General features: G+C 35.5%; 2 non-coding genes across 2 annotated transcripts; both read left to right on the forward strand.

The window, feature by feature from the left end:
• The first annotated feature begins 3410 nt into the window (after positions 1-3410).
• Positions 3411-3482, forward strand: TRNAC-ACA. The gene has a single exon. It is a non-coding gene; the product is annotated as a tRNA-Cys (tRNA).
• A 644-nt stretch (positions 3483-4126) lies between these two features.
• LOC122686368 lies at positions 4127-4209 on the forward strand. Its single transcript, XR_006338736.1, has one exon. It is a non-coding gene; the product is annotated as a small nucleolar RNA SNORD86 (small nucleolar RNA).
• The last annotated feature ends 22178 nt before the right edge of the window (positions 4210-26387 follow it).

A 26387-nucleotide genomic window follows, 5' to 3' on the forward strand; every position in this document is an offset into this window, starting at 1 on the left:
TTGGTATTGACCATCTGGTGATGTCCATGTGTAGAGTCTTCTCTTGTGTTGTTGGAAGAGGGTGTTTGCTATGACCAGTGCCTTCTTTTGGCAGAACTCTATTAGCCTTTGCCCTGCTTCATTCTGTACTCCAAGGCCAAATTTTCCTGTTACTCCAGGTGTTTCTTGACTTCCTACTTTTGCATTCCAGTCCCCTATAATGAAAAGGACATCTTTTCTGGGTGTTAGTTCTAGAAGGTCTTCATAGAACTGTTCAACTTCAGCTTCTTCAGTGTTACTGGTTGGGGCATAGACTTGGATTACTGTGATATCGAATGGTTTGCCTTGGAAATGAACAGAGATCATTCTGTCATTTTTGAGATTGCATCCAAGTACTGCATTTTGGACTCTTTTGTTGACTATGATGGCTACTCCATTTCTTCTAAGTGATTCTTACCTACAGTAGTAGTAGAGACCTTTAGAGAAGTACTATTCAGGGTCCAGTAAAGAAATGGAATGTTCTCTAATCCTTTATGTCATTTTTCATTGGCTGAAAGAAAACCTATAGTTTGAGCAATCTGACCTGCATATGGGTGCTGTGATAAGGAAAGCCCTGTTAGGCTTACCAAACATCCTATGTCCAGTCCTACTTAGCACGAAATATTCTGTATCATACAAGAACCCTAAATAAAACACCAGTATATTTATTTAGCATGAATCTTCTGTTTTTTTCATTATCATAGACATATCATTTGTAATTTGTTGAGTGTAAGAAGGTAGCTAAGGGGATTTCCCTGGTGGTCCAGTGGTCCCAGTGCAGGAAAGCTGGGTTTAATCCCTGATCAGGGAACTAGATCCCACATGCTGCAACTAAGAACTCTCATGCCACAATTAAAGATCCTGCATACTACAACTAAAAAATTCAAATGCCCCAACAATGACCTGGCATAGTCAAATAAATAATAAATGAATAAATATTTTTAAAAAGAAGGTAGATATGGGCATGATATTTAAAAGTATGAGAATCTTTTTTTCATATTACATTATAGTGATATTAATATAATATTCAAGATTTGAAAAAAAACACGTATATTTAATCCAACAACTTAAGTTTATGATCCTATTATTTTTTAGTCTAGATGTCACTTTTGTTGGATTTCATATGTTAGGGTATGAGATGAAAGGGAAAGCATACAAGGTGTTTTTCAATACCACCTATTGCTGTCAGTGAAAAAAGTAAGACAAAATCTACATGAGATGGAGAGTTTTACACATTTATATATAGCAAGGTAAAATAATAATGTGAAAGTTTCTAAGAAAATGAGAAAATACTTTTAAAAACAATTCATGAAGGATCAACTTTGGGTTGGTGTGCTGAGGACCTTAGTCATAGTTTTCCCACAAAAAACAAAGAAAATACTGGCAAAAACCCTAAAATCATTTCAGAACTCTGGAAAATACCCAACACGGAAACAGAACAAATTGGAAATAGTCTATGAAAGAGAAACTGTTGACCTTAGTAGCACAGCAGTATCTGTGATGCTTTAACTTCCTCTTTCTCTAGCATCGTGACACAGCAATAACAAAAAATAAAAATAAAAATTTCTTTTCAGCCAACAGAAATGACTGAATTATTCTGTAATTCTGTTAAATGCACCATCCCCAGAAGCACAGTCAATATTGTGCCCAGATTTGATTCTCTCTGGAAAATATCCCTTCTGGGGTGTTATGGCTATTTAACTCAGAGTTCAGAAAAGGAAGAGGGTAAGGAAATATCCTATCTCAAGGATATTACCAACACAATAAAATTTTGCTGGCAATATCACTGGTGTCTAAGATTGTGATTTCAGGCAAACAAACAAAATCTTTGCCAGGAATTTAAAACTAAGCACTGCTGAATAAGATGACCACAAGGAACTTTGAAAAATTTCCACATATTCCTAGGAATTTAAAGCAGTGTACATGCATAAGTCTATGTGCATGCCCAGGAAACACTTGGAAAAATAGAAAGCCCCACACATCTCTAGCATATGTTGAGGTGTTGAGGCCCTGTGTAAGCAGGAAGTGAAAGTTAAAGTGTACTGTAAACTTCCTGAAGTTTAAAGCATACTTTTCCACACAGCCATTTTTTTTTTGGGGGGGGGGAGTGCAGAAAGTGAAAGAAATAAAGGTAGGATATTTTAGAAAACATTCTGATCAATCACTGATTCTGAGAATCTGATTTGGCATATATTTTGACCAGCCACTGACTAAATTATACTGACCTTGGGTTGATTCTAGGAAGTTAGCTTAAAATTAAAACAACTACTTAAAAAAATTCTATTAATAGTAGAATTCAGTGACTGCACAAGATTTGAAGAACTAATGGCCAAAAACTTCTCAGATTTGATGAGATGTGAATCTACATTTAAATTTCATGAACTCTAAGAAGAATAAACCTAAAGAGCTTAATACCTAGATGCATCAAACTGACAAAATTCAAAAGCAAACAAAAATTTAGGAAAGCAGCAAGAATATATCTTATTATATACAAGACATGGATGCCAGAAGACAATAAGGTAACACTTCAAAGTATAGAAATTAGAAGACTGTCAACAAAGAATTCTATATCCAGCAAAACTACCCTTCAAAAAATGAAGGAATAAAGACATTTCTAGAACAGCAAAAAGTTAAGAGAATTTGTTGCTAATAGGTTGAAGTGTAAGGAAACTACATAGTAAATAAAATTTTCAGAAAGAAATAATGAACATTCATAAAGGGTACTATATAGATAAATATAAAAAAGTACAAACTATAACTTGTTTGTAATTTTTGTATTTTACCTAATTAAAAAAATGACTACATAAAACAATAATTATAACACTGTATTCATGGACTTATAATATACAAGATATAATTTTCATGACAATAATAATACAAAGAACAGAAAAGGAAGAGAAGTGTATTGGGTCAAAGTTTTGTATACAATGGAAATTAAGTTAGTATTGATCTGAACTGGACTATTGCAAACTCAGATACTAATTTTAACATACATATCAGCCACTGAAGAAATAAATTTAAAAATAACATAACACACACACGGAAATTTAAATGATAAATGAATAAGTATCTATTTAATACCAACTTTATAATTATCAAGGAATAGATGAACAAAAACCACATAGAACATATAGGAAAAAAATAGCATGATGCCTGACATAAGTATTACCATTTCAGTAATTACACCGAGTGTAAATGAATTAAACACTCCAAACAAAAGACAAAGATTGACAAAATGAGGGGGAAAAAAGTCAAAACATGATCCAACTACACAAGAGATTCACTGGATGAAAAGACACATTGCTTGAAAGTGAAAAAAAGAAATGAAAGAATATATACTATTCAAGTAGTAACGGCCGTGGTCTAAATGTTTGTCTCCCCCTAACCCAAATTCCCTGGTGGCTCAGTTGGTAAAGCATCTGCCTACAATGCAGGAGACCCAGGTTCGATCCCTGCATTGGGAAGATCCTCTAGAGAAGGAAATGGCAACCCACTCCAATACTCTTGCCTGGAAAATCCCATGGACGGAGGAGCATGGTAGGCCACAGTCCACGGGGTAGCAAAGAGTCAGACACTGAGTGACTTCGCTTTCACTTTCACCTAAATTCATGTTTTAAAATCTTAAAAACTTCCAAAGGTGATGGTATTAGTAGGTGAGGCATCTGAGAGGTGTTTTAAGTCATGAGGGTGGAACCTTCACGAATGGGATCAGCACCTTAAACAGGAGGCTCCAAAGAGATCCTTGGCCCCTTCTTCCATGTGAGGATGCAAAAAGAAGTCTGCAACCTGGAAGACAGCCCTCACTGACTATGCTAAAACCTTGATCTCAGACTTCTAGCCTCCAAATTGAGAGAAATAAATTTTCTGTTGCTTATAAGCAACTCAATCTGTTATAGCATTATGAATAAGACAATAACCAAAAGATAGCTGGGGTGGCTAGATTAATTCAGGCAAAACACATTTTTAAATGAATAAGATTTCTGCAGATAGAAACTCTTCTAAGGACAAAAGAAATATAACAATTGTGTGTCTACCTAGAAACAACTCTCCAAATTACATTAAGCTAAAACAGACAGAATTGAGGGAAAAATAGACAATAATAATTGGAGATATCAAAACCACACTTTCGCTCCCTGACCTATATAGGCCTCTGCTATGGGGGTGATGGCCAGTCCTGGTGTCTGAGTGGTTCCCTGGGCCCAGCAAAGGGACCAAGTTTCCAGAGCCTTGAAGACAAGGGGTAACACCCCAAAATACGGACTCATTTTCCACTCTACCCTCATTGGCCGAGCAGCTGCCAAGAACAAAGGTCGCATCTCCCAATACCAGGCAAACAAATGCAGTATTGCCTCACGAATCGATTGCTTCTCTGAGGTGCCCACCAGTGTTTTTGCGGAGAAGCTTCGAGAACAAGTTGAGGAGCGGCTGTCCTTCTATGAGACTGGAGAGATTCCCCGAAAGAATCCGGATGTCATGAAGGAGGCAATGGTTCAGGCAGAGGAAGCGGCTGCTGAGATTACTAGGAAGCTCGAGAAACAGAAGAAACGCTTGAAGAAGGAAAAGAAAAGGCTGGCTGCAATTGCCCTGGCTTCTTCAGAAAATAGCAGTGCCCCGGAGGAGTGTGAGGAGACAAGTGAAAGACCCAAAAAGAAGAAAAAGCAAAAGCCCCAGGAGGCTCTTCAGGAGAATGGAATGGAAGACCCATCTGTCTCTTTTCCCAAACCCCCAAAAAAGAAATCTTTTTCCAAGGAAGAGCTAGTTAGTAGTGATCTTAAAGAGACAGCTGGTACTGGAAGTCTTCCCAAGAGGAAGAAATCTTTTCCCAAAGAGGAAACAGTTACTGACCCTGATGAGTCAGAAAACAAGAGGGTCCCCAAGAAAAAGCGGAAATTGTCCAAGGAGGAGCCACTCAGCAGTGGACCTGAAGAGGCTGCTGCCAACAAGAGCAGTGGCTCCAAGAAAAAGAAAAAGCTCCGAAAGCTATCCCTGGAAAGTTAGAATGGACATCTTCCTAGTGGGACATAACTTACAGAGGTATTCCCCATCCCATCCCCTAGAGCCCAATAAAAATAAAAACAAATTAAAAAAAAAAAAAAACACACTTTCTATACAAAAATAAAATTAGCAAAAGATCAGCAAGTATAAAAGACTTAAAAAGTATAATAACTAAACCTAACAGACATTTACAGAAATTCTTATCCAACAACAGGAGAATATACATTCTTTACAAGTGTACATGGAATATTATCCAGCATAAAGATTGTATACTCTGCCACAAAACAAACATCAATAAATTTAATTATTTGAGATCATAAAAACCTATTTTTATTTTTTAAAAGATATGTTTTATGACCACATGGAAGTTAAATAGAAATCAACAATTATAAAATTTGTATTAAATTATGAAAATTTACAAATATGTGGATATGAAACCATACACTATCAAATAAGCAATCAGTCATGAAAGAAATCTCAAGAAAAACAGAAAATATTTTTAGAAGAGTGAGAACAAAAACACAAATTTACCAAAACTGATGAAACACAATTAGAGGAGTGATTTAGATTGAAATTGATAGCTTTTACCACTTATAATTTTTTTAAAGAAAGGCTTCATATCAAACCCTCTGATTTAAGAAGCTAGAATAATAAAAGCAAATTGAGTGAAAAAACAAACAGAAAGTAGTAAACAATAAAGATTAGAGCAGAAATCACTAAAATGGAGAATAGAAAACAATACAGAAAATCAACAAATCTAAAAATTGCTTATTTAAAAAATAAAACTGACAAAACCTTCAGCTAGACTGCTCAAGAACAGAAGAAAGCAGATGCAAATTATTCAAATAAAAAATGAGAATGGGGTCATCATGAAAGGCTCACAGAAATTAAAAAAAAAAAACAATTGTAAGAAGTACTATGAATAAATGTAAGCAATGAGTTAGATAACTCAGATAAAAAATTTTCTAGAAAGACACCTGACAGACCTATAATAAATAAAGAGATTGAATTAATAATTCAAATATTTCCTAAAAGAAAAATTCAGGACCAATAGCTTTACCAGTGAATTCTAGAAAACATTTAAAGGAGAACTAAACTCTTTAAAATTTCTCAAATCATTATATGAGGTCCATATGACTTGACATCCAAACCAGACAAAGACATCACACTTAAAAAAAAAAAGAAAGAAGGAAAATCATACATCAATAACCAGATGAGCAATTTTTTATGATAGTAACTCAACATACAAAAATCAATGTATTTTTGTATACCAGCAATAGACAATCCAAAAACAAAATCAAGAACAGAATTCTATGTAAAATAGCATTAAAAAAAACTGTAGGAATCACTTTCATCAAAGAAGTGCAAGACTGACTCACTGAAAATCACAAATGATTGTTGAAAGAATTTTTTTTAACAATTAACAGAAATGAAAGCTTTCCTATGCTCATGGGTCAGAAAACATATTGCTTAAGGTGATAATACTCCAACGGATCATCAGATTCAATTAAAAACCTTTTAACATCCCAGCTGGTTTATTTTTGGTGGTAATAGACAACTTGATCCAAAAATTCATATGAGAATTGAAGGGACCAGAAAAGCCAAAAACAATCCTCAAAAAGAGCAAAATTGAAGTCAGACTTCTTTATTCTAAACTTAGTACAAAATTACAGTAATCAAGACAACATGGTACTGGTACAAGGACAGACATAGACCAATGGAATAAAATTGAAAGTCCAGAAATAATAACAAACTGATTTTCAACAAGGTGTCAAGACTATCAAATAGGGAAAGAAGAGATTTTTCAAAAACTTGTGGGTCGATTATATATCTTCAAGAAAAAGAATGAATTTGACACTTACCTCACATAGTATAAAGAATATTAACTCAGATTGGACTCTAAACTAAATTTATCACTAAAATTATAAAATTCTTGGAAGAAAACATACATGTAAATTATTATGAACTTGGGATAGGTAATGATATCTTAGGACTCAAAAACACAAATGACAAGAAAAAAAAATAGATGAGTTTGGCTTCTTCAAAATTAAAATCTTTCATGTTTTAAACGACAACATAAAGAAAGCAAAAATACAAACAATAGAATGGGGAAAAAATCTAACAAGGGACTTGCATTCAAAATGTATAATTAATGTAAACTACTAGTCAATAATAAAATCAAAACTACCTTAATTTTAAAATGGGCTAAAGCTCCTATAGGCATTTCTCCAAATGATTTATTCTGATGGCCTATAAGCACATGAAAAGTTGTTTAACATCATTAGTTAGCAGGGAAATGGAAATCGAAATCATGGTGAAGTACTACTTCACATTGACTAAAATGGTTATAGTAAAATAAAAAAAAAAAAACAGAAAGTAACAAATATTGTGGAGAAACTAGAACTACCACAGCACTGCTGGTGGGAATGTAAAATGATGTGATGCCTTGAAAAACATTTTTTCAAAATGTTAAATATAGAGGTATCATGTGACCCCAGTTCTAGTCCTAAGTATGTATGTGTGCTAAGTCACTTAAGTCATGTTCGAATCTTTGCAACCCTGTGGACTGTAGCCCACCAGGCTCCTCTGTCCATTGAATTCTCCAGGCAAGAATACTGGATTGGGTTGAGGTGTCTTCCTCCAGCAGATCTTCCCAACCCAGGGATTGAACCTGAGTCTCTTGTGTCTCCTGCATTGGCAGTTGGGTTTTTACTACTAGCACCACCTGGGGAGCCTCAGTCCTAAGTATATGACCAAGCAAAATAAAAACATTATTCCACACAAAACTTGCACACGATAGTTCATTGAATTATTTATAATAGCTAAGAAGTAACAGAAACAAAACAAATGCACATCAACTGACAAATGTCTAAACATTAAATGGTGCATCCACATGATGGAATATTTCACATAACTGATACATACTACAACAAAGGTGAATCTTGAGAGCACTGTGATAAGTGAAATAAACTAGCAATAAAATACTGCATATTTTATGATTCCATTTAAATGAAATATCTAGCATAGGCAAATCTGTAAAGACAGAAAGTAAACTAGTAGTTGACCAGGACTAGGGTATTGGGAGGAAGTGGGTAGTGACTGCCAAAAGACACAAGGTTTCTTTCTGGAATAATGAAGATGTTCAAAACTTCGATGTAGTGATTATTGTCTAAAACTGTGACTATACTAAACCTATGTAACAATACCCTTTGAATGGTGCATTTTGTGGTATATGAATTGCATTTCAATTAAGGAGTAAAAAATTCATGGACAGATATTTAATCCTCCATATTGTGTTTGAAAGCAATGTACTTAATCTTGACTAAATATAATAAAAATATAATAACAACAACAATAATAAAATAGCTGCCCTTTACTGACTGCTTGTTACAACAACTACGTGACTATCAGACAGTGATTTTGGTATATTAAGTCTGATTTTTAAGACAGCCTTGCAGAATGGATAATATTAATCAACATTAGAGATGAGCAAATAGAATGTCATATAGATTAAGTCAGGAGGTCACAGCTAATTACTTGATAAAATGGTAGAGCCAAGATATAAAATCAGTATAAGACCCAAGTTCCATCTGGCCTTGACAAATATCTAGAGCAACATTTCATAAAATGCATTTGCAGTATTGTTGTTGTTCAGTCACTAAATTGTATCCAACTTTTTGCAACCCCATCGAATGCAGCAGAGTGCCAAGAAGCATTCAAGATTTTGTATTTTAAAAGGGTTACACGGTTAAGACTGAAAAACACATAATAAAAAAAAAATGTAGCATTTTGTACTGAGAGTCTATAATAAAGAAATTAAGCTAATTCATTCTCTATAGGTGAGCAAATGAGCCCATATTAAGACAAACAATTTTCTTAGCATTCTTAATCTATGGCAGCACAAAAACTGCCTTCCAAATAGATGGTTTATTCCATTATATTGGATTTATACCAAAGACAAGGGCTTAGATTTGTAGACTATTACATTTGTGGATATCAAACATATCAATTAGCAACTTGATCACCACTCTCTTCAAAATGAGTTATTTCACCTCTTACCACATTTTAATACATTATCATATGCTGGTTTAACCAATGTCAAGCAGAAATGATAACTTTTCCCTGAATACCTTGTCAGGCATACAAGAACATAGACAATCTCTAGGATTCTGATTTCATCAGTTAAGAAGGAATTTTCACAACAAAGGCCGGAAAAGGCCTGGACTTGAGATTCTCTCTTGTTTACATAAAAATTGAGGCTGTATATTTCACATGTACTCATATGTCCCGTGAAATGTGCTAAGCATTGTCACTTTTTTCCCCCAAAATAAATGAATAAAACGTTTAAAACTTTAACTGTAAATCCAATAAAATACTTACTATTCCTTATTCTACTATTCCCTACTCACCACAGCTATATTTATCTTTGAAGCCCAGTCTGGCCAGTAATCACCTACTTAATAACCATGCATAGTTTTTCTATAGTCTGCAAAACAAAATCCAAATCAAATCCCGCAGACTGTCATTTATGATTTTTCCCAACAGATGGCCTCAGGCTTATTCACTATTCACTCATAATTTCCAGAAAGCATCACAACTTGCTATTCTTCCAAATAAGACCCATACTTCATAATTGCTGGGTCTTTGCTCATTTTCTTCCTATCCTCAAATTTCTTTCTTTTCCCCACTGCTTAGCAAAAGTCTATTCATTTTTCATCTCAAAGGCAACTTCCAGACAAATTTGTTCTTAATTCCCAAATCAGAAATGAGTTGCACTTTTTCTGAATTCTTTGGAAAAATTTCTATAAAACTTATCTGATATACTTACAAACATCATCTTATTTATACTTTGTTAAAATCCAAGAGGAAATAATTTACATCCAAGCCTTCAGTATGCTGCTACTGAAGAAACTGATGGTTAGGAAATAGACTCAGGTTAAGCATATACTAAAGACCAGAAATTGGGTTCAAAATAATTTAGCTAAATCCAAAGTGTGAGCTTTGTGTTAATGATAGTAGGTGACTTTTTATTTTTTCTGTCATGCCAACTATATTTTAGGAACTGTACTCTTTACTTTAAAAACAATTCTTTCCTTCTTGAAGCTCTTTACTTTCTGGCTCTGGGACCTAATTTTCCTCCCATATCATGTATATTCCTTTTCAGTTTCTTTTTCAAAAGATATATATATATAGTTTTTTGGGTTTTTTTTTTTTTTTTACCTCATCTCAATCCCTAATTCTTGTAATGTCTCAACCTTGGACTCTTTTATCTTCTTTATTTATACTCATTGTGATAGTTTTAAATACTATCTATGTACTTGTGACTCCAAGATTTACATATCTAACTCCAATCTCTCTGCTGAGCTATGGACTAAAATATTCGACCACCTGCTCAGAACCTCCATTTGGATGTCTAATTTAAAATTAAAATATTCAAAGGAGATCCTCTCTTTGCCTCTCTTATCAAAGTACATTCCTATACCTTCTTTCTTCCCATATCATTAAATAGCATACAATTTATCCAGTACTTCAGATGGAAAACTTTGATTCCTCTTTCTTTCACATTTACCATCAGTAAGTTCTGTTTGTGACCATCGCACTGCGTCACCATTTCTTACTATTCGTTTTCTTACTGTTTTTATCGAAGCCACAAAAATATCTTACCTAGAACTCATCAAGATTTTGTAATGAGGTCATCTTCTTTCAACCCTGTGTCAGTACTGAAAAGCTTCCATCTTCCACTCACCACCATTCTCTTACTCTCTAACTTGATCTGAACAGACTGAATCAGTAGGCTCCTTGTACTGTAGGTTGCATTTGGTTTTGGCCAGTGGTGATGGGTGAGTGAGGCATCAGCAAGAGTGAGAAAGATGCAGATTGACCTCAGGTTGACCTGAATTTAAGGTCTCAGTTTGTATCAGACATTCCTCTTCACACAGCTCTTTCTTCCTCCATTTCACTAACTCTCCATTCTTCTGTGCTTTGGGGCCCAGTAATGGTAAAACCTCCCAAGTATTGGTCTTGTTTTATTGCACTATAGTTTGCTACTTTGTTGCTTTTTAATAAAGTCTTTTTATTAAGCTCTCCATACAGTAGCCAAATGGAGGGTAACATTTTTGTCTAGTTAGAATTCCAGGTGACACACACTACCTATAGCTTGTGCTATATATATCAACTATAATTATCTTAAAGTGAAATCACAAAATTGTTTCTTCTTAAAGCTCTCCTGTGATTTTCTAGTACATTTAGATTAAGATCCAAATCCCTAATCAGGACTCTCGTACAAGAATAAGCTGGCTCTGGTCATGCCTCCAGGTTCATCTCTCACTCCCTGCTTTCATTCATTTCATTCCTGCTGTCTCGACTCGCCATTTTGTTCCTCAAGCAAGAATATGCCACAGTAAGCCTGTTTCTATCTCAGAGTCATTGCATCTTGTTAGTTCTTCCTGAAATATTCCTCAAACACAGGTGATCATGGCTTTGTTTCTTCATTTTATTTAGGTATCATTTAGACAGGTCTTCTTAATTCCTCTTTCAAAAACAGTCCCCTGTTTGTATTTAATATCTAGTTGCTTGTCTGACTTTAGTTTTCTCCTAGAATTTATCTCCACCCAAAACTGTATTTTACAGTTATTTGTTTATTTGAGAATTTTCCGTTTCATTCACTAAAAGTTTCACAATGTCAAGAATTTTATGTCTCATGAAAGTGAAAGTGATAGTCATTCAGTCGTGTCCAACTCTTTGAGACCCATGGACTGTAGTGGCAAGCTCCTCTGTCCATGGAATTATCTGGGCAAGAATAATGGAGTGGGTCAGCCAGTCAGTTCAGTCACTGAGTCATGTCCGACTCTTTGCGACTCCATGGACTGCAGAATGCCAGGCTTCCCTGGCCATCACCAATGCCCAGAGCCTACTCAAACTCATGTCCATCTCCTCAGTGATGCCATCCAACCATCTCATTCTCTGTCACCCCCTTTTCCTCCTGTCTTCAATCTTTCCCAGCATCAGGGTCTTTTCCAATGAATCAGTTCTTCACGTCAGGTGTCCAAAGTATTGGAGTTTCAGCTTCAACATCAGTTCTTCCAAAGAACATTCAGGGCTGATTTCCTTTAGGATGGACTGGTTGGATCTCCTTGCAGTCCAAGGGACTCTCAAGAGTCTTCTCCAACACTATAGTTCAAAAGCATCAGTTCTTCAGCACTCAGCTTTCTTTATAGTCCAACTCTCACATCCATACATGACTACTGGAAAAACCATAGCTTTGACTAGATGAACCTTTGTTGGCAAAGTAATGTCTCTGCTTTCTAATATGCTGTCTAGGTTGGTCATAGCTTTTCTTCCAAGGAGCAAGCATCTTTTTATTTCATGGCTGCAGTCACCATCTGCAGTGATTTTGGAGCCCCCCAAAAATAAAGTCTCTCATTGTTTCCATTGTTTCCCCATCTATTTGCCATGAAGTGATGGAGTGGGTAGCCATTCCCTATTCCAAGGGAATTTTCTGACCCATGGATCAAACCTGGCTCTACTGCACTGCAGGCAGATTCTTTACCTTCTGAGCCACCCAAGAACTATATATTAACACACCTTCTTTATTTCCCTTAAACCTTGATACAGTGCTTAAGCATGGCAATCTCCCAATTGATTTATGGTCATTGATGATGGAAGGTTTTTAAAGAAGAGCAATGTGGAAGCAGTATGCAGACTGGCTTCCGGAAACAAAGCTATTAATAGTTAGAAATTTATCTTAGTACTAGGTATGTATTTCCACATAGTCTCAGACAATATAAATTGATCACTAAAAAGGCATTTTAATAAAGGGTTAGGATTATTACAGTCATGTACTATGAATTTACATATATTTACTTACAACTATTTATCTAGTTTGCAGATTATCCAGGCTTTGCTTGCTACTTGTCTATTTGGAAGATCTGCTTTTTGCCTCATTAATAAATTTATCAGAGTTTGTGTAGGAAAAGGAAAGTATCAGAAATTCACTGCAGTCACTTTAAAATTTTCATTAGTAGTTCTGATAACTAGCAAGTAACAGCATTTTAGAAATAAAAGTGATATGTAATTTATGTAATATTATGACTACTCTTGAATTCAGCTTCACAGCTATTTTTCAAATCTATACTGAAAATATATTTGTTTATAATTTGAGAATTTTTTAAAAATGTGGCTATCAAACCCTCTCTGTATTATTTGGCTAAGTAGTTAGAGAACACACATGAAGCAAGTAGATACCTAGTTCAAGATAAGATGCTATGCAAGCCCACAGGATATAGTCGGTCAAATTTGCTCAGGAACTCCAAAAACACCTCATATGTTCTTCAAGAATAACTTTAATTTGGTTTAACCAAATATTAACAACCATAGCATGTGATATTTATAGCTAGAACAATTAGGGTTTTGTTATGCTTTGCATAATTTTGAATGTGGTGATTTCAATACTAGTCCAGTTTCTAGGTACATTATTTTTTTCTGAAAAATAAAAACAAAAAAAAATGAAAAATAAAAACAAAATAGGTGATAGTCTTCTTGTCACTAGTCTTCTTGTCACAATAATATAAAACTACTTAGAACATGGTAGTTCCATGAAATGCAGATACTTTCTAACCACAAAACCTTTAGGATAAAAAATATCATTAGAAAATTAAGGATTTTAGGAACAATGGTCTCAGGTTAAGAACAGACTAGGACTTCCAAAACTATCAACATCAGAAAAAAGAAAAAAAAAATATTTCTTAAGGGTACATAAGGCTTTCATATAGCTATTTTATGTAATTCTACATATGTTCATCTTAATATAACAGATTCTCTATAACAATTTTAAATATTATTGTTCTCTGTTGGAAAATTGCTACTAACAATTCTACCAAAGGACAGAGTTTCTCTTTTGTACAATGTCTATTATGTTGAGAGGTTGTTGCTCAGTTGCTAAGTCACTTCCGACTCTTTGTGACCCCACGGACTGCAGCATGCCAGACTTCCCTGTCCTTTATTATCTCCAGGAATTTGCTCAAACTCATGTCCTTTGAGTTGGTGATGTCATCCAAACATCTCATCCTTGTTGCCCCCTTCTCCTCCTGCCCTCAGTCTTTCCCAGCATGATGGTCTTTTCCAATCAGTCAGCTCTTCGCATCAGGTGGCCAAAGTATTGGAGCTTCAGCTTTAGCATCAGCCTTTCTAGTGAATGGTTAGGGTTAATTTCCTTTAGGACTGACTGGTTATATCTCCTTGCTGTCCAAGGGACTTTAAAAATACCATTATTGTGAAATATTTAGTGGACATTAAACTTAAAGAAATTCTGTAAGACTTAAGTCAAATAAACAAAGAATAAAGACAAGTTTAAATTCAATGTCATCAATATCAATAAGCACAAATTAAGAAATTTAAGTTGATACAGGTTGGAATCTCCATTGAAAATATTTATGCAGCAAATAGAACAGTGTTTAAAAAACTACAGGAAAGAAAATCAGAAACAATTTTTAAATATTTATTTATTATTTTAGGAAAGTTTAGAAGTTGCAGAAATATTAGCCTCCCTGTATACCTCACACTTCTCTATTGTTGATATTACCATTGTATTTGTCACAACTAAAGAACCATTTTATTAACTACGGTTGATATATCATTCAAATTGCTTCAGTTTTTGCCTCCTCTGCTTTCTCTGTTCCATGACTGCATCCAGGACATCACATTATATTTAGTTTCCTCAGGCTTCTCTAGATTATGAGTTTCTTAGACTTTCCTTTTTTGTTTGATTTTTTTGACAGTTTTGAGGAGTAGTCATCAAGCATACCATAAAATGTCCTTCAATTTGGGCTTGTTTTATGTTTTTCTCATGGTTCCATTGTTTATGGATTTGGTAAGGAAACCACAGATGTAAACTGCCATTTTCATCACATCATTTCAAGGGTACATGTTATTAGCATGACTATGCCTAACGATATTAATCTTTTTCTCCTGGCAGATGTAGTATGTGTTAGTTTTTTGTTTTGTTTTGCTTTGTTTCTTTCGAAACTTTTGAAAGTTTCTTCTTTCTTTCCATAATATACTCATTAGTAGAAATTACTAAAGCTAACTCTTGAATAACATGGGGATAAGAGCCGCTGGTCCTTAGTATAGTCAGAAATCTGTCTATAACTTACAGTTGGCCCTCTGTATTTGTGGTTCTGCCATATCAGTAGTTCCTCCTTATCTGAGGTTCTGCGCCCAAGAATTCAACTAACTTCAGATCATGTAGTATCATAGTATTTACTGTTGAAAAAAATCCACATATAATTGGAACTGTGCAGTTCACACCTGTATTGATCTGGGTCACACGTGAGGACTGAGATTTTACCCTCCACCTCCTTGAGGGGACATTAACTACCTAATTCATTTGTAATTCTTCTGCATGGGGGATTGGTCTGCTCTCATTGTATCTTCTTATTTATTCATTTATTTATATCAATCCAGCACATGGATGTTTATTTTATGCTTTGGATTAAAATCCAAAGCTACCATATTTATTTTATTGCTCAAATTGTTCCCGTTGAGAACCATTGAGTTTTTTCAGTTGGTTCCTGTGACCCTTTGACACATTCCCACTATTATTTATTTATTTTCTGAGTACTGTTTTATATTTTGGCATGACAAAACACTCATGACTCATCTTGCATCTTCTATGCCTCTATATTCCCTTTGTTCAACTGGGAAAAGTTTTCAGAATTATCTCCTTGTGAATCCTTTTCCCCTAGAGATTAGGAATTTGTTAAGATGCCTGATGGGTTTCAGGATGACTGTTATCCCAGTTGCCCAACTAGCACCAGCAGGAATCATTCTCATATTCTCACTAGGAGAGATTGGTGGGTTCCTGGAGTAAAAGTATGAATAATTGTGGAGGCCCTCTTTTGACTGCAAATCCCCAAGAGTTCCTTAATTTCAAGCTAGACTGCACTCAGACTCCCGAAGTTCCTCAAGACTACAATTTAAATGTCCCCACCAGATTAAGAATTCTTGTATGTTCTACAGGTAAGCGCATCTCTGGAGCTCAGTCTTTCTGGATGTGACTGTCTCTAAATTTGGGGGTTTCAGCTTGCCTTGTGACCTTTGTTCAGTGATGGGTTAAAAATGATTGATTTTTAATTCCTTTGAGGTTTTTTTTTTTATTGTAAGAATGGAGTTAAGAATTCTAATCTAGTGAAGCTGAAACCCAAAGTCTTTAGAAATAGATACTTATAACTCATACCATGACAGATTAAACTGACAAAATGTAAAATTCTATAAATAATGAAAGTAGCAATGTTATGCTAATAGTCATGCTTTGAAAGATATTTTCTAAAAATTTAGGAAAATTTTATTTTCAAATATTTATACAATATTTACAAAACCGATCATTTGCAAATATGAGGCCACAAGCAAAACTTTAAACTTCAAAGCTCAAAAAGATATATGCTGTATTTATAGTTATATAAAATAAACTAAATAAAAATAAATATAAATAGATAAATTAAATTAATAAAAAAGTATTGTCCAATATTTTGGCTACCTGAGGTGAAGTAGTGACTCATTGGGAAAGACCTGATGCTGGGAAAGATTGAGAGCAAGAGGAAAAGACAGCAACAGAGGATGAGATGGTTGGATGGCATCACTGACTCAATGGACATGTGCTTGAGCAATCTCTGGGAGACAGTGAAGTACAGGGAAGCCTGAGTGCTGCAGTTCATGGGGTCACAAGGAGTCAGACATGACTTAGCAACTGAACCACAACAACAATATGTATAGTAATATTACTTAACTAGACCTTAATAGTAAAAGGAGAAAATAATAAATTAGTGCAGTATATTTATAAACAAATATTTTCATAAAACGTGAAACTACTTGTTAACTTCATCATACCTAGCATTAATTTTATCAAGTTTATAACGTAATAATTTTCCACAAAATGTTAATATTTGTAGAGTCATATATAGTTATAAAAATTATTCTAACATAAGAGCATATCTGTAACTATAAGCAAGGTGAAAAGACAGCCCTCAGATTGGGAGAAAATAATAGCAAATGAAGCAATAGACAAAGGATTAATCTCAAAAATATACAAGCAACTCCTGAAGATCAATTCCAGAAAAATTAATGACCCAATCAAAAAATGGGCCAAAGAATTAAACAGACATTTCTCCAAAGAAGACATACAGATGGCTAACAAACACATGAAAAGATGCTCAACATCACTCATTATCAGAGAAATGCAAATCAAAACCACAATGAGGTACCATTATACACCAGTCAGAATGGCTGCTATCCAAAAGTCTACAAGCAATAAATGCTGGAGAGGGTGTGGAGAAAAGGGAACCCTCTTACACTGTTGGCGGGAATGCAAACTAGTACAGCCACTATGGAGAACAGTGTGGAGATTCCTTAAAAAACTGGAAATAGAACTGCCATATGACCCAGCAATCCCACTTCTGGGCATACACACCAAGGAAACCAGATCTGAAAGAGACACGTGCACCCAATGTTCATCGCAGCACTGTTTATAATAGCCAGGACATGGAAGCAACCTAGATGCCCATCAGCAGACAAATGGATAAGGAAGCTGTGGTACATATACACCATGGAATATTACTCAGCCGTTAAAAAGAATTCATTTGAATCAGTTCTAATGAGACGGATGAAACTGGAGCCCATTATACAGAGTGAAGTAAGCCAGAAAGATAAAGACCATTACAGTACACTAACACATATATATGGAATTTAGAAAGATGGTAATGATAACCCTATATGCAAAACAGAAAAAGAGACACAGATGTACAGAACAGACTTTTGGACTCTGTGGGAGAAGGCGAGGGTGGGATGTTTCAAGAGAACAGTATCGAAACATGTATATTATCTATGGTGAAACAGATCACCAGCCCAGGTGGGATGCATGAGACAAGTGCTCGGGCCTGGTGCACTGGGAAGACCCAGAGGGAGCGGGTGGAAAGGGAGGTGGGAGGGGGGATCGGGATGGGGAATACATGTAAATCCATGGCTGATTCATGTCAGTGTATGACAAAACCCACTACAATATTGTAAAGTGATTAGCCTCCAACTAATAAAAATAAATGAAAAAAAGAAAAAAAAGAAAAAAAAATTGTAAGTTTTTGACACAATCAAAACTTCTCATTTACAAATTTAGAATTCAATCCAAGTAGTGACCAATCACTGGATCCTGAAATAATTGCACCCAACATTAAAGACACAGCATAGTAACACATGCACAGTTAGTAAAACTATGTGTTGTGTGCATGCTAAATCACTTCAGCTGGGTCCAACTCTTTGTGGCCCTGTGGACTGCAGCATGTCAGGCTCCTCTATCCATGGGATTCTTCAGGCAAAAATACTGGAGTGGGTTGCCATGCCCTCTTCCAGGGGATCAAACCTGTGTCTCTTACGTCTCCTGCATTGGCAAGTGGGTTCTTTACCAGTAGCACTGCTAGGGAAGCCCTAATACAACTATAATTTTCCCTAACTATCTAGCAGTGTTTTAAAATGGAAACAGCTTATAATTCCTTTAAGATCACGGTCGTTCCTTGCAACTCTGAAGTGAGAACATTCAAATTCCTTGTAGGAAGACTTCAACTGTTACAGAAACCATCAGGATGTGTAGCAAGGTTTCCATTCATTTTTGTCTTTCACCATTTCCCTTTCTGTTTTGTGGGAGATATATGCTTTAAAAAAGTAAGTAATTGAATTTTATTCTAAAAGTTAATTATTTAAAATAGATTTTTTCTACTCCTTTGTTTTTTTCACTTTCTATGCTTTTCTGGCGGAAATGGATATGTATAAATATTTTCAACTAGGCTGTTCTGGTTTTACTCAGTTTGGGGATTTTATAATTGATATTTTAATTCTGAGTGTATGCCCTGAGGCAATTTCATGAAGAGTACAAAAAATTTCTGAAAATCAACTGAAACAATAGGTTATAAGCTGTAATTTTTAATTTTTTGTGGTAAATGTTCCTTGCAGCTTCAGGCCTCGCATCTTGAAAGATTTCATATTAGAATATGAATCCACAGAGTAAAGGTGAAATGAGAATTAGATTATAAACGAGTGAAATATGAGTTAAGAATAATACGTTGTTTGTGTTGAATGAGTGTCTAAACGTCAGCATTTGTGGCCTCAAAAATAAATCAATTATTTTAAATAAAGCCTTTCTTTTCAAAAGGAACTGAAGGGAATAAAAAGAATCTTTCACTCATTGAGTAGGAAATGAGTCCATTGGGGAACTTTGCATGGGGGCTTGATGGAGTATAAGAGACAATCAGAGCCCAAACCAGGCTTCTTAAACTTATTTAAAATATTTCTTTTTGCATTTTTTTTATTTTAAAGCTTTCAAGTTTTAATCATTACCATACGGGATTTAGAAAGAAATTGTTAAGAAATTTTTGCTCACAATAATCATAAGTAGTCTGATTTAAATTAGAGCAGAGAGTGAGAGATGATGGGGTGTGTATGAATTTACTTTTAAAGGCAAATGCTTAATAGAAGGACACATTTAATATTGTATGTGAAATCAGTTGTTACTGGCAAGAAACGCTAGGCATTTCAAGTTCAAATGGACAATGTTAGCATTTGGATTCAGTTATCATCCATGGATTTGTCTTTTTTTAATGTTATTAGACAATTAACAACATATCAGGGAAGATATTTCCTTAAGTGTACCATCTTTGTCCATATAGTCAAAAGTCCATCTAGTCAAAGCTATGGTTTTTCCAGTAGTCACATATGGATGTGAGAGTTGGACCACAGAAAAAGATGAACACAGAAGAACTGATGCTTTTGAACTGTGGTGTTGGAGAAGCCTCTTGAGAGTCCCTTGGACTGCAAGGAGATCAAGCCAGTTAATCCTAAAAGAAATCAGTCCTGAATATTCATTGGAAGGACTGAGGCTGAAGCTGAAGCCCCAATACTTTGGCCAGCTGATGCGAACAACTGACTCATTGGAAAAGACCCTGATACTGGGAAAGATTGAAGACGGGAGGAGAAGGGGACGACAGAGGATAAGATAGTTGGATGGTATCACCAACTCGAAAGACATGAGTTTGGGCAAGCTCTGGGAGTTGGTGATGGACAGGGAAGTCTGGCGTGCTGCGGTTCATGGGGTCGCAAAGAGTCAGGCATGACTGAGCGACTAAACTGAACCATCTTTGTAAAGGAACTTCTGAAAATCTTTGTGTAAACAATGTGATATTGTTTTTCACATAATACTTAATATATATATATATATATATATGTATATATATATATATATATATTTTAAAGGAAAAGGACCTTGGGGTTTCCCAGGTAGTACCTTTGGTAAATAATCTGCCTGTCCAATGCAAGAGATGTAAGAGACTGGGGCTCAATTCCTGTGTCGGGAAGATCCCCTGGAGAATGAAATGGCAACCCATTCCAGCATTATTGCTTGGAAAAATCTCATGGACAGAGGAGTCTGGGGGCCTACAGTCTAAGGCATTGCAAAGAGCCAGGCGTGACGGAGCATGCAGGCACCATGCTAATGGACCTGAACAAGCAAACACCACACACACATTTTCTTGCCCTGTACATTGAAAATACACAGAAATTGTGAGATTTCAGAAGCAAAGAGCCCATTTAACTCCCAATACAAAAGACGTTTCCCTCTATAAAGAGGTCAGATGTCATGGGGAAAATGGAGGATTTCATAGATAAGGGAAGTTCAGAGCAAATGTGGAATACTTTCATGGGAAAAAAAAAAATCTCTTTTAAGGAAGAATGCCAGGTAATAAAAACAAAGAGAATAGTGAAAACTATCTCCACAGCTAAACAATAGAGGCAGACTTGACCAACAATGAGTGTGAAAGCCATTGGGTGAATGGTTGTCAGAGAAGGATTGAATCAGAAAATATGTTGTTAAAATAGGGAGGTCTGACTGTCCGTACCTTAGGCAAGTGGTTAAAGTTTGCACTGCCATGGACAGATGGCCTCACTTCATAACCCTCCCAAGAGCACATCATAACCTTTGTCAGGTGAAACTGCTTTCATTAAATTTCACCTGAGTTTTATCCTAAAGAAGTGGTCAGAAGAATTTGGGCTATAGGATGACAGTTTGACTAGATCATTCAAATAAGTGTGGGGCTTTTCTGATTGCTCAGTGGTTAAGAATCCACTTGCCAATGGAGGAGATGCTGGAGACTCAGGTTCAGTCCCTGGGTCAGGAAGATCCCCTGGGGAAGGAAATGGCAACCCACTCCAGAATTCTTGTCTGGAGAATCCTGTGGACAGAGAAGTCTGGCGAGTTACAGTCCATGGGGTCGCAAAGAGTCAGACAAAGCTAAGCATGTAAATACAATGAAGAAATGAAGAAGGTGACTTAAGACAGGTAGCAGCCAAATGTACTATGTAAATCTTGCCTGGTCCCTAAACTGAAACAACAACCGCTCCCTATAAAGGACATCTTGGGAACAACTGAGGACATTTGAGAATGATCAGTATTTGGTCAATGCCATTAAATTGTGTTGGTTTTCTTAGGTAGTATTGATATGGTTTTGTAGGAGAAGGACCTTGCTTTAAGAAGTAAGATAAGGTTTTTAAATGTGAAGGGTTATAATGCCTCAGCCTACTACTGCCTTTTGGCAGAGAGGTGAGAGGGAAAAAGGGGAGGAAGAGGAATGAGGATGGGAGGAGGGGAAGAAAAAAGAGAGAAAGAGAGAAAACTAAAGAGCAAGCAAGAAAGAAGGAGATAAAGTAAAGGGAAAGAAAAAGACCAAAAGATGGGAGAAACTGTGACAAGGTTTTAAGAACTGATAAAACTGTTTAAGGAGTGTTTTATCGTGTTATTTATCAACTATTCTGTAGACCTAAACTATCTCAAAATAAAATGAAATGAATGTTTACAAAAGAAAAAATAATGTGCATATAAATAGTTTCTTAGTTTCTTTAATCTTAGAACATATATAGTAAAAAGCATGATATGGGCACTATGCTCCTATTATTGTTTATAAATATGATTCCAAATTGTTTGGGCTCATTGAGACGACCAATACAGTGAGAGATAAAATATAAGAAAATAGCAATATAAAAATAATAGAAATCATATTTAATGATTTAAATAGGCATAGGGGAAGGGGAGACAATTGAAGGCATAGGGGAAGGGGAGACAATTGAAGAGAGATTTATTGATAAATATTTTAATTGAATCAGATAATGTATGTGCTTTCTAAGGAATCAAAGAATGTAAACTGTTAAAATTATTGTTACAATAATGAAATTTGAATCATCACTGACAACTTTATTCAGAAATTTGAGACCAGCAGGAAAAAAAAAGGGATTTTAATAAAAAAAAACTTGAGAATCTACTATATGCAAAAACAGAAATTATGCTATGACAGGAATGATGTGCAGATAATACTTCTTATACAATATTATATTTAATATGTGCTTTGGAAATAAAAAACAAATGAATGAATACTCAATATTTTGTGCTCTACTTATTAAATAAAACCAGAAAAGAGAAAAGAGTCTGAATAAGTAATTTACATTTAGTTAACCTAAAAATAATCAATAATATTTTAAAGTGGAACTATTATAAAAATTGGACATATTTGGTTGGGATATTTTTCAAAATATAAGTACCTATAAATAGTCATAACTTTCACCAAGATATACAAGAAATGAACCAAAATAACCAAATCTGGTACTTTGTTAGAAAAGTGTATATGACACAGAAACCCACCTTAAAGTCAGTCTTTTTTTTATGTTCAGAACATAGATGTCTCACTTATTATCTGTTGATCACATGCAATTTACACATATCTCTCAGTCTTAACTCCCTCTTCTAGGAAAAAGAATAATACTTGTAATTTCTAAACACAGTATGTCATATAAAAAGCACTCCATGTTATTTATATTACTGTTGCTATCCTTATTGAAAATCAATCTTTAATCATTAGATCCAAAATATAAATAAGAAGAGTTTTAAAGGAAGTGATATAAAGCTTGTCATAACATGAATCACTTTATATAAAAATTATTGGTAATTACTTATATATGCAGCATTGCTTACTTATAAAAATAAATATTCTTTAATGTATAAAGGTATAAAGGCATAAAAAAACTTTTTCGAGGTTTCTTCCTGTTTTTATTGCCAAGGAAGAGAAGAGACAAAAGTTGAAAAGTAAAAGTGTGGAACAAGCATGGTCATTCTAACTACAGACAGAAAGCTTATACTGGGCTCTAGCAGAGAGGGGTTACACCTACTAACGACCACCTTTTCAACTGGCAGGAGACAAAAACTTCCCTAGGTTCCTTATGGTCTTTCGAGCCATTTCAGAATCTTTCACCAGATTACTATTATTTGCTTCTGTTACAATAGTGAATATGCAAAAAGAAAAACAAGTTTTGTTGGAGTGACATTATTTTATAACCTTTAAATTAGTTCAATAATGTATTTTTCTTATATTTAATAATATTAGAGAAGCTTATGTCCTCTTATATTCTTTCTACTTGTGGAGAAAAATTAGTACAGATAAACATAAGTTGAACTGGACTGAAGGATGTTCTTTCATGTCCTCTATAATCAGCAATAATTTGTTTACTATGACCATGCACCTTTTTCTTAAGTTTTCAGAATTACTACACAGAATATGTTATTATAGTATTGTTTCCATTCATTGTAAAAATGTTAACTGACATACTTTACAATATCCATGACATTTTTCTTACTCCCCTCAGAATGCCAGAAAACAGGGAAGCCTGGCATGCTGCAGTCTATGGGATTGCAAAAAGTCGGACATGACTTAGCAACTGAACAACCTCATTGGATCCAGTGGAACCAGTGACTTGATCGGTGGAGCTGTAGTGGAAGGAACAGTGAGCCAGTTTTCCACTAGGTCTCCTCTTTTTGTTCAGACTGATATAGTTTCAAATTCAGAACAGAATAATCATGTTTATCCAATCCTAAGACCTTTATTTTTTAATATGTTTATATTTCTGAAATCAGATAATGTATAATGTCAAATAAACTCACTAGCCATTTTCTTTTCTTTTTTTTTTCTAAAAGGCTCTTTTAAAATAAATGAGACATCATGCAATTGATGTTTTCTGAGTATCAGGAACTATGGCTTGTAGGTTTCTATGATTACTAGTTAAATAATCTTGTCATAGGAGATAATTACTTTCTATCTTAGAGAATTTATTGGCTTTCATCTTCTAGTTAGTCATACCCAAGGTACCCTTCTGAATAATCCAAGATTGCTTCATACCCTTGGTTGCTGTGGTTATTGCCTCATGGACCTGTTTCCCCTGAACATATAAGTAGATGAGGCCAGATGATTGACCGAAAGCAACTAAGTCTGGGCGAGCCAGCAACCACTACAGTGATAGGACAGGATCTGTTTCCAAATTCTTTATACAAAGTTACCAACTGAACCAAAAATATCTTCTTTTTTTCTTTTTTTGGCTGAAGAGAGCACTCTGTGGAAACAATCATCACACAGCAGGAAAAAAAAAAAAAAAAAAAGAAGGCAAAAGACATGATGAAAAGAGGAGAGTAGAGAAAAAATGAAATAGATATAGGAAAAGAGAGCCAAAAAGAACCAGAGTCTGTCAGTCAGAACAACAGAAGCCTACTTTTGAGGAGGCAACTACAGATATGAATGCTGGGCCATTAGTCTGCTATTGGACTACCAGAGTGACATGTGCCCTGAATGACATTCCAGTTCTTTCTAGTTCCTAAATAGCTGATTGTGCAGATGTTCTAAAGGATGCTCCTGTTTCTCATGAAGCCCTCTGAAAAAACGCTTCCTTTACTTTCTTATTTATCCCTAAGCTAGCTCCTATTACCCAGGCTGTCTAGTTATGAACTCAGTCATATCCGACTCTTTGCAACATCAAGGATTGTAGCATACCAGGTTCTTCTGTCCATGGAATTCTCCAGGCAAGAACACCAAAGTGGGTTTCCAATCCCTTCTGCAGGGGATCTTCCCAACACAGGGACTGAACCCAGGTCTCCTGCATTACAGGCAGATTCTTTACCATCTGAGCTACCAGAAAAGCCCCACAAAGGTGAGAAAATAGTATTATTAACATACATAACTGAGTCAAAGTGGGGGATACCAATGTGCATCCAAGAATGTTTAATCTTCATAACCCTAAACAAAAGGTTCTATTATTGTGATATATTCTGGCCAGAGCCCACAAAAATAGGACCCTGGCTTGATTCTAGTGATGCTTTTTACCCATATACTTTGTTACCTGTAACTGACAACTAGGATTATAAAGTTTTGATTTTCCCTCAGGCTATGAAACCAGATGCCATTTGTCTGAGAATTTCAGGTTAAGTTCTTAGAGAAAAATAGGAGATTAGATGCTTCTACATTTAAAGAGTGTTGCTGCATCAATCAGTATAGTGCAGGAAAGAAAAAACCACTCTAGGGATTCAGAATGGTAGGAAATTTAAGATTTTTCAGATTTCACAACTGGGAGAATAATATTCAAGAAGGCCACTACTAATTTTCACCAAATTTGGAAGGACAAGTATTGCAAGGAAAAGGCCATCAGAGATTCCATCTACCTACAGCACCAAAAGGAGGAGGAGGATGCCTGAAGGTGCTAGAAAACCTCTCATCTGCCAACTGCCAAGACCCACATACCTACATAAAAGCTCTCACCAGAGAACAATGGCTTTCTCTCTCTCCAGTTTTCCTAACCTTCTGTGAATATTGGCAGAGTCAAACTCACACTGTGCTGAAAAAGGATTCTGGGAAATATGCTTCCCAGATTTCTTCCTTCAAACCCAAGGGTGAATATAACAAGAGAGGAGATGGGAGGATATTGACTTGACAGCAGACAATCCTACAAAGCAGCTAAGGAGCTTCCAGACTTCAGAGCTTAATAAGCCTTACAGGGCTCTCAAAGGTAGATAAGATGTTCCTGAGATGACCAACTCATCAGTGGTCTTGAGCCTTTAGAAAAGCTAATTATAGGCTTAGAGAGAAAATGCTTTTTCTCTTCCTAATAGAGGAGAAAGGTAAGTGCTTGATCCCTCCCCCACCCCACTACATCCACTTGAAGAGTGCTTACTGGAGGTGCAGTTAACTGCATAAGCACCTCACACCCTGGTTCAGTGCTTGCCAGGCAGTCAAACCAGCCAGGAAGTGCTGGGTCTGTCATCTGAACTGAAGAAAGTGAAGTTAGAGAATTTATTAATTTAAAAAATGCTATGTTTGGCCCTCTTCCTTAACCCTTGGCATATGCCTGCTTCCCACCAGAATTTGAAGGAAGAATGTTGGTTGGAGGAGTGAGCAACAGGAGAGAGACTAGGGAAACCAGTGATAAGCAAAACGTACACACAGCATTCACATGGAAAAGATGAGTGAATTTCCCAT

The sequence above is a fragment of the Cervus elaphus genome, chromosome 29 (assembly GCF_910594005.1).
Source record: "Cervus elaphus chromosome 29, mCerEla1.1, whole genome shotgun sequence".
NCBI classification, from domain to species: domain Eukaryota; kingdom Metazoa; phylum Chordata; class Mammalia; order Artiodactyla; family Cervidae; genus Cervus; species Cervus elaphus.